Source organism: Trachemys scripta, chromosome 12, assembly GCF_013100865.1.
Source record: "Trachemys scripta elegans isolate TJP31775 chromosome 12, CAS_Tse_1.0, whole genome shotgun sequence".
Classification (NCBI taxonomy): domain Eukaryota; kingdom Metazoa; phylum Chordata; order Testudines; family Emydidae; genus Trachemys; species Trachemys scripta.
In genome coordinates, this window is record NC_048309.1 from 5,356,809 (window position 1) to 5,363,464 (window position 6,656).

Here is a 6,656-nt window from a genome sequence, read left to right on the forward strand (position 1 = left end):
ACATCCCTGTCTTTACTCCCAGGAGTCGTCCTAGTGACTTCAGCAGGACTCTTTGTAGCAGTAAGGACAGGATGCAGACCACCTTGGCTGACTACAATGGAACCACTTGTGTAAGGATTACTCGCACGAGTAAAGTAAAGGGACTGGGTCCTGGTTTGTGCTTGTTCACTCCCTTAATATCAATGTCTGCACTGATGGTGACACCTTGTGGTAAATCTCCAACAAAATAAATACTTTGATTTAACCGTATCACTCGGCCATCTTCATTTAGCTCTGCACGGGCGCTCTGGAAAGACCTGTTCTTTCTAGGGTGACCAGATGTCCCGATTTTATAGGGACAGTCCTGATTTGTGGGTCTTTTTCTTATATAGGCTCCTATTACCCCCCACTCCCATCCCGATTTTTCACATTTGCTGTCTGGTCCCCCTAGTTCTTTCCAGTGTCAGAAGCTGCCAGGACTATTTAAAAGCTGGGAAGAGAGGGAAGGCTTCCTGGATGCACATGCAAACAACACAGACTAAGGATTTTATTAACACTGTGCTGCTGACCATAACTCAGGAATAACGAAGCCCCAAGTGAGCTATAAGGCTGCAGGCAAGGTCTTTTTAAAGTGCATGGAAGGATGTATCCAAAAGAATCATCAGTTTTAGACGCATGAAGTCCGAAACGGATATAAAATTCAACATTCTGGCCTCTTGGTTTTTAAAGTGATAGTAGCAGTCTTTGCTTGCGATTATCTTTTTTCACTAACTGTATGATAAACATACTAAAGTACATATGCTGTAACCTGAGAGGAATATTTGGGAACGGGTCAAAAAGAGCCACAATTCCAAAGGAAGGTGTAACGAGGGGACCCCAAAAATGCAGCTTTTTCACTGGGGAAAAGAACAACTCATGAATGTGAAAAGCAAGTAATTGTCATAGATGATGCTTAAAATTCAATGCCGCAAAGGCCTATAACAGGATCTATAACAATGCACAGACACGCAGGGCTCTTTTGTTAGCCCTGTCTGTTAACCCCTGAGTGTGTTCTCTGAGCCAGGTTCACAGCATGGACATTGGGAGTTAATATTGCTTCATGCCTGAAGTGCAGAAAATAACATGTTCCTTTTGGAAAGAAACTTGCCGTTCAGGCTGGCTCCTCCCCATGGCCATGCTGCCCACTCTAGCCTGCACAGTCTAATGACCTTACAGCTCATTTGTAGAGGGGAAATTAGGTGATGACCAGAAGGCAGTGAGCATCCTACTTAGTTGCCTTCATGCTGCATGTTGCCCTGGATGAATTTCAGTGGTCTTGCTCCCCTTCACATTGCGCAGCAACTTACCTGGCATGCTGATGAAAGGCTGAGAGAAATCAGTAAATAAACCCAGGAGTGTTCATAATTGGGAGTTCCCAGATGGGGCCTCCAAACTCTTTCTGATTCTCCCCGTGCTGCCATCAGAAGAAGCAACCCAACCTATCAGGATGAACTGCTAGAAACAACTAAGACTGAACACGGGGAAAGAACTAGGCCCAGGCTGGAAGGGTGTCTGGCCTGTGAAGATTATTAGAACCACATTTAGGGTGAGAACTCACATGTAACCAGTTTCTTTTGTGTATTAAGCTTAGTTTGCGTGATCTGTTTTATTTTCTTAGTAATCAGCCCTGTTCTGTCTGCTACCTCCTTAACTACTTAAAATATATCTGTTATAGTTAATACATTTATTTCTGGTTTATAATACAACCCAGTTCATGTGATTTCTAACTGGGAGGGCGAGAAATCGTGCATACCTTCTTCCACCTTGAGGGATGAGGTGAATATAATATATCTTTGGGTCTGTACTCCAAGGGAGGGGGACATCTGAGTGCTGGAGCAAGACCTTAGCTGATCTGCAGCTGGGTGTGACCCTGCCTGTGCATGTGTTAGAGGAGATTTTAAGAGCCTGGCTCAGCAAGACAAGTTAAAGGGGCCCAGGCTGGCAAAACAGGTAGACTCAGTGGTACCTCAGCACATCAGGTGGCTTCCCAAGGGTCCAACCCATCACACATATGAGTTCCACTCTGCCTACATCACAAGTTCTCAAAACCCCCAAAAGTTTTTATGAGATATTTCTACTCAAATGAAAAAAAGTTTGAAATTTCCTGCGAAAAATAATTGGCATTTTTCACCCAGCTCTCGGGGGGAGGGAAACAAAGGCTCAGAAAGGTGAAATCATTAGATTATTCATTAACTGGTCACTAATCCTAAGTGAAAGAAGTTGGGTATCTGTTTAATGGTTGCAGGTTTCAACTGTGTTGCCCCCTCTTCTTGAGACCAGCCACTAGTAAACACAAAGAGGCAGAACACAACCCCTGTGTCCTATTTTGGTTGAATCAGCAACCAGGAGTTTCACTGTTCACAGTACACAAATAGTCCCATTCTCTTAGGCAGCTGTCTTCTGTGAAATGAAAGTGCAGACATCCACAGTATTACCCTGTACATATTCACACAGGATCTGCTGTTATAATGATAATGAAGGCAGCTAGGATCATCGTCTTAAAGCATAAATACATCCCAGATGCTGACTCACTTTCTCTTGTTCAAATCTCACTTTGGGGAGGTATTTCTTTTTGTACGCCGCTTCCAGGGTGGGTTTGTTGTGTCTGAAAGTAGTAATATTATTCTTTTTTGGTACAGGTCTCCAAGCTGCTTAAATCAATGTGTGTCTTTTCCAGACGCTGTATTCCCTCTAAGTACAGATTGTAATTCCTTGAAGTCGCAAATATGATCAAGCCCAGTTCAGACAATGCTGCCACAGCTGCAGCCTCGGAGGTCGCTCAGGTCAGTTTATGCTACTGTGATGTCAACTGCTCGTGTTCCAGTGTGGGTCACTTCGTGTTCACTGAGAATTGAAGGGGGATAGAGTCCCCTGGGGAATCAGGATATTTACTAAGCAGATCACCATCCCTCATTTTTAACAGGAAACCTCTATATTCTATTCCCTATGTAGCTCCACAAACCTGGTCTACTTATTCTCTCCTCCCTTGGCTCCAAAAAAACAAACTTACCCAGCCTACCAATCTTCATTACATTGTTCATGGCAAGTGGAAAGGAAAAAGCGCACATGCATTGAATCTTGCCCTGTGAAAGCAAACAGACAACTGACAAAGGCCTATTTGCTGGAGGATCCAAAGTAGTTTCAACTGGTCCTAAATAAGCCTATTAGCTCCAGCAGGGACGAATTTGCCCATAACATCCAGCAATGCTTTGGCTTAGTCCCACTTCTATTCAGTAAGCCTCAAAAATCTCTTTAGGAATTCTAGATCTTCCACTATCTTTATTATTCTTATTTATAAAGCTGGGTTCATGGCCAAGAAACTTGAGGAGCTGCTGGTAAATTTGGTAAATTTAAACTACCTGCCATTGGCACTACACTGCAAAAGTATCCAAAAAGGGTATGCAGGAAACACACAACACCAGGGGTGTGCAAGGTCACACACAGAAAGCCCCTATTCAGCGGCAGTACAGTGTGGGCAGAGATTAACTCCACGTAAAATGAATCACAAACAAACCATAGGGCTCCTGTTAGCACCGGTTCCGCAAGCCATTCCAGAAACGCCTGGGGATAAACTTTCATCACAGTAGGGTTGGCTCAGTTTAGCCACACAATCGTTTTTATTACCACGTTTGCTAATTGCTATAGATGGCCCCCACCAATGTGCACATGGGGCAGCCCCTCAGACTCCGCTGCAGCCTAGACCTGAGCAACTACCCCTCACGCTGGCTGGATGGCGGCCTCCAGCTTCAAGGGGGCAATGCAGTCCAGCACCCAACGCCCAGCAAGCATCATGCTAAACGGAGCCTAACTCGGGGAGCTGGGCAAGGAAGTGTTGCCAACTCTGGTGATTTTATCACGAGTCTGGTGATCTTTGATGTTTTCCTTGAAGGCTCAGCTCCTGCAATCACGTGCATAGGTCGGAATCTCAAGGCTTCATTTTTTTTTAACAGTAATATTCTTTCCAGCCCTGGTCATGGCAGAGAAAAAGCTTGAACCCTTGACGCAGGTGCAGCCTAAAATCTCTAAAACCAGAGTGCAAACAAAGTGAGCCCCAAATGGTCTATTTTTTTTTTTTTTTTTTTTTAATTCTTGATTTGTAAGCCACGCTTGTGCCTTTTGAGGTGTGTGGTAGTGGCGGAGGGCCGTGCTGGGGGCAGCAGTGGCCAAATCACTGTTAAGAGGACCTAGCAGAGTTGGGATCTGGGGCCAGTGTTCCCTATATTTTGGGTGGCGCAGGGAAAGGTGATGGATGAGTGGGTGTGGGTGTGGGTGTGGGGGGTTAGCTCCCACTAAGGCCCTGCTAGGGCCCTTTTCTACTAGTGCAGTAACCAGAGCTATTGGTCCCTCTGTCACAGGCACCTGCCCTCCCCTCTCTGCCCCCCCCCCCCAGTGAGACACTCCCACACCGGCCTCCCCCTTTCCGGAGTGGTACATTCCCACACCTGTCACCCCATGCTGGGCCCTCCGCGCTCCGTTCCCTATCGCGGTGCTACAATGGTAGAGTCCATGTCCCAAGCCGTCGTCCCCGCGGTAGCCGCGCCGTTGGTCCGCTCCGCGACTGCGCACTGGCGCTGCCCGGGGGCTCTCAGCTGGGTGAGTGTTTACAGCTGCCCGCCGGAGCCGGAGGGCTGAGGAGAGGCGGGCCGGCGGGGGGGAACCGCTGCCCCAGCGCCCAGGTAGAGCCCACCCGCCTGCTCCCCCGGCCGCTGTCGTTGGGCCGAGCGCTGCAGGCCCCCAACCGCCCTCGCCTCACGGGGGCCCCGCCCCCTCAGGCCCCGGGTGGGGGAGGGGAGCCCGGAGCCCTCCTCCCCCCTCCCCTACAGCCCCTTACTGGGGGAGAGAGGGGGGGGGGGCTGGAGGCCCCCAATGCCCTGCGGTCCCCGCGCAGTGGGGCAGACCCCCAGAGGCCGTAGTAATGTCAGAGTCCCCCCTTCCCCCCCCCAGCGCCCTCTAATAACATGGCCCTGCTCGCCTCGCGACCCGCTGCAGCAGCGACCCTATAATAATACCGGGGGGGGGCTGCTGGGGTTCCCTGCACAATGTGGGAGCCCCCCCAGGATAACCTAGCAACCCCCCCCAAAAAACAAATATTTGTTACCGGGGTCCCCTGTCTCTTCAGTGCTGAGTCTGGCTGCTGAGTTGATCTCTGATTAGTTAAATTGCCAGGAGCGATCCTGAGCGGGGACACGGGGCTGTGGGTACGAGGGAGGGCGATGCACCGCCGTATTTATCCCACACACACATCAGTGACCTGCCTGGGGTCTTGTAGTGGAAGTAACAATGGGGTGCAGAGGGAGTGTTTTGGGGGAGGGTTATTGGAGGATAACCCAGTGAGAGGGGAGTAACTCAGTCCCAGTGTAGCTACCTTTTATTATTCATTGCTAAGTGTGCTGTGGAGTCTGTGGCAGTTGTGAAAAAGCTGAGTTTACCTGTCTCGTGTTTCTTTGTGAGCTTACAAACAGTGCATTTAACTGTATTTACTTTGTAATCAATCATTAAAATATCATTGTTTGTTCCTGGAATATGAACATAGCTTCTCACACTGTAAACTCTTCTTTTTCTCAGAAGAGGTGAGCATGGCACCATATAAATAGCGGGTGGCATAACCATTCCTGGAGTGTACACAACTCATAACTACACTGTGTTCTGATAGTGATCATAATTGTGGCATGCACACTCCAGAGTAATGCCTGGACCTGTAGAGAAGTCTGTACTCTGCACAAGAACTGCAAACGAGTGCAGCTAGTGTATTAAAAGGTGTGTGTGTGTGTAGGGGGGGGGTACCTTTGATTATAGCTAGCAGGTTAGGAAAACAGATGTGTAACTACTGGAAAAGAGAAGTTTAAATGGGGTATGTTTAAAATTCTGCATGTAAAGCAGATGTTTTCCACAAAATGAAGACCAGTCTGTGCTACAGAAATAACCATTTCAAAGTCTCCTCTATACTACCAGTATAACTTAGAGGACCCTGTTACAACTTGGTTGTCCCCTGACTGGGTTACAAAATGACTGTTGCTTGTAATGTGGATGAGAACTGTTGATGTCCCCATAACTGGGCTAAAGCCTGGTCAGAGGACAACAAAGTCTTGATTTCATGATGGTTTTTAGTGTATAATGGACCATAAAGCCACAACTCTGAAACACAGTTGTGGTGCTTGTGTGCACAAGAAGCAAAAAAGAAGTTTGTTTAATCTTGTCAGGGAGCCACAGCAGTGCCCTGGTAGGGCCACAACCATACTTCACAATTGTATTTAAACATGGAGATTTTAATAGTGTAAAGAGGGCCTGAATGGAGGGGAAGGAGATAAACATACTCAAGAAAATAGTGTGCGCAAACAAACGTCAAGAAAAGCAAGGTCTTAAGGGATGGAAGGAATTTTCGACACACAATAATTAATCTGTGTAGTGTACTACCCAAAGGCACCAACCAAACTATAATCAAGCAGTCACAAGAAATTGATAGGTGTTTAAGAAGAAAACAAAATTGCAGGATAAAACTGGCTGATGTACCTATTCTAGATTTCGGGCACTCTCACTAGCAATATAGTGTAATGTTTTTGGGTTTTTTTTAACTGTGGTGAAAAAGGGTTGGTAGACGATTCCTGTTACCTGCCAAAGGGGGGGGGGGGGAATATCCA

At 47.4% G+C, this 6,656-nt stretch overlaps 1 protein-coding gene across 2 annotated transcripts in view; it reads left to right on the forward strand.

The window, feature by feature from the left end:
- The first annotated feature begins 4,458 nt into the window (after nt 1-4,458).
- PCMTD2 (protein-L-isoaspartate (D-aspartate) O-methyltransferase domain containing 2) overlaps nt 4,459-6,656 on the forward strand; it is a 19,091-nt gene continuing 16,893 nt past the window's right edge. Inside the window, exon 1 of one of the 2 annotated variants that reach the window (XM_034786940.1) lies at nt 4,459-4,611. The gene's annotated coding sequence lies outside the window, so the exon portion shown is untranslated. Of the gene's footprint in view, nt 4,695-6,656 lie in introns of both variants that reach the window. The other variant, XM_034786939.1, reaches the window with a different exon arrangement.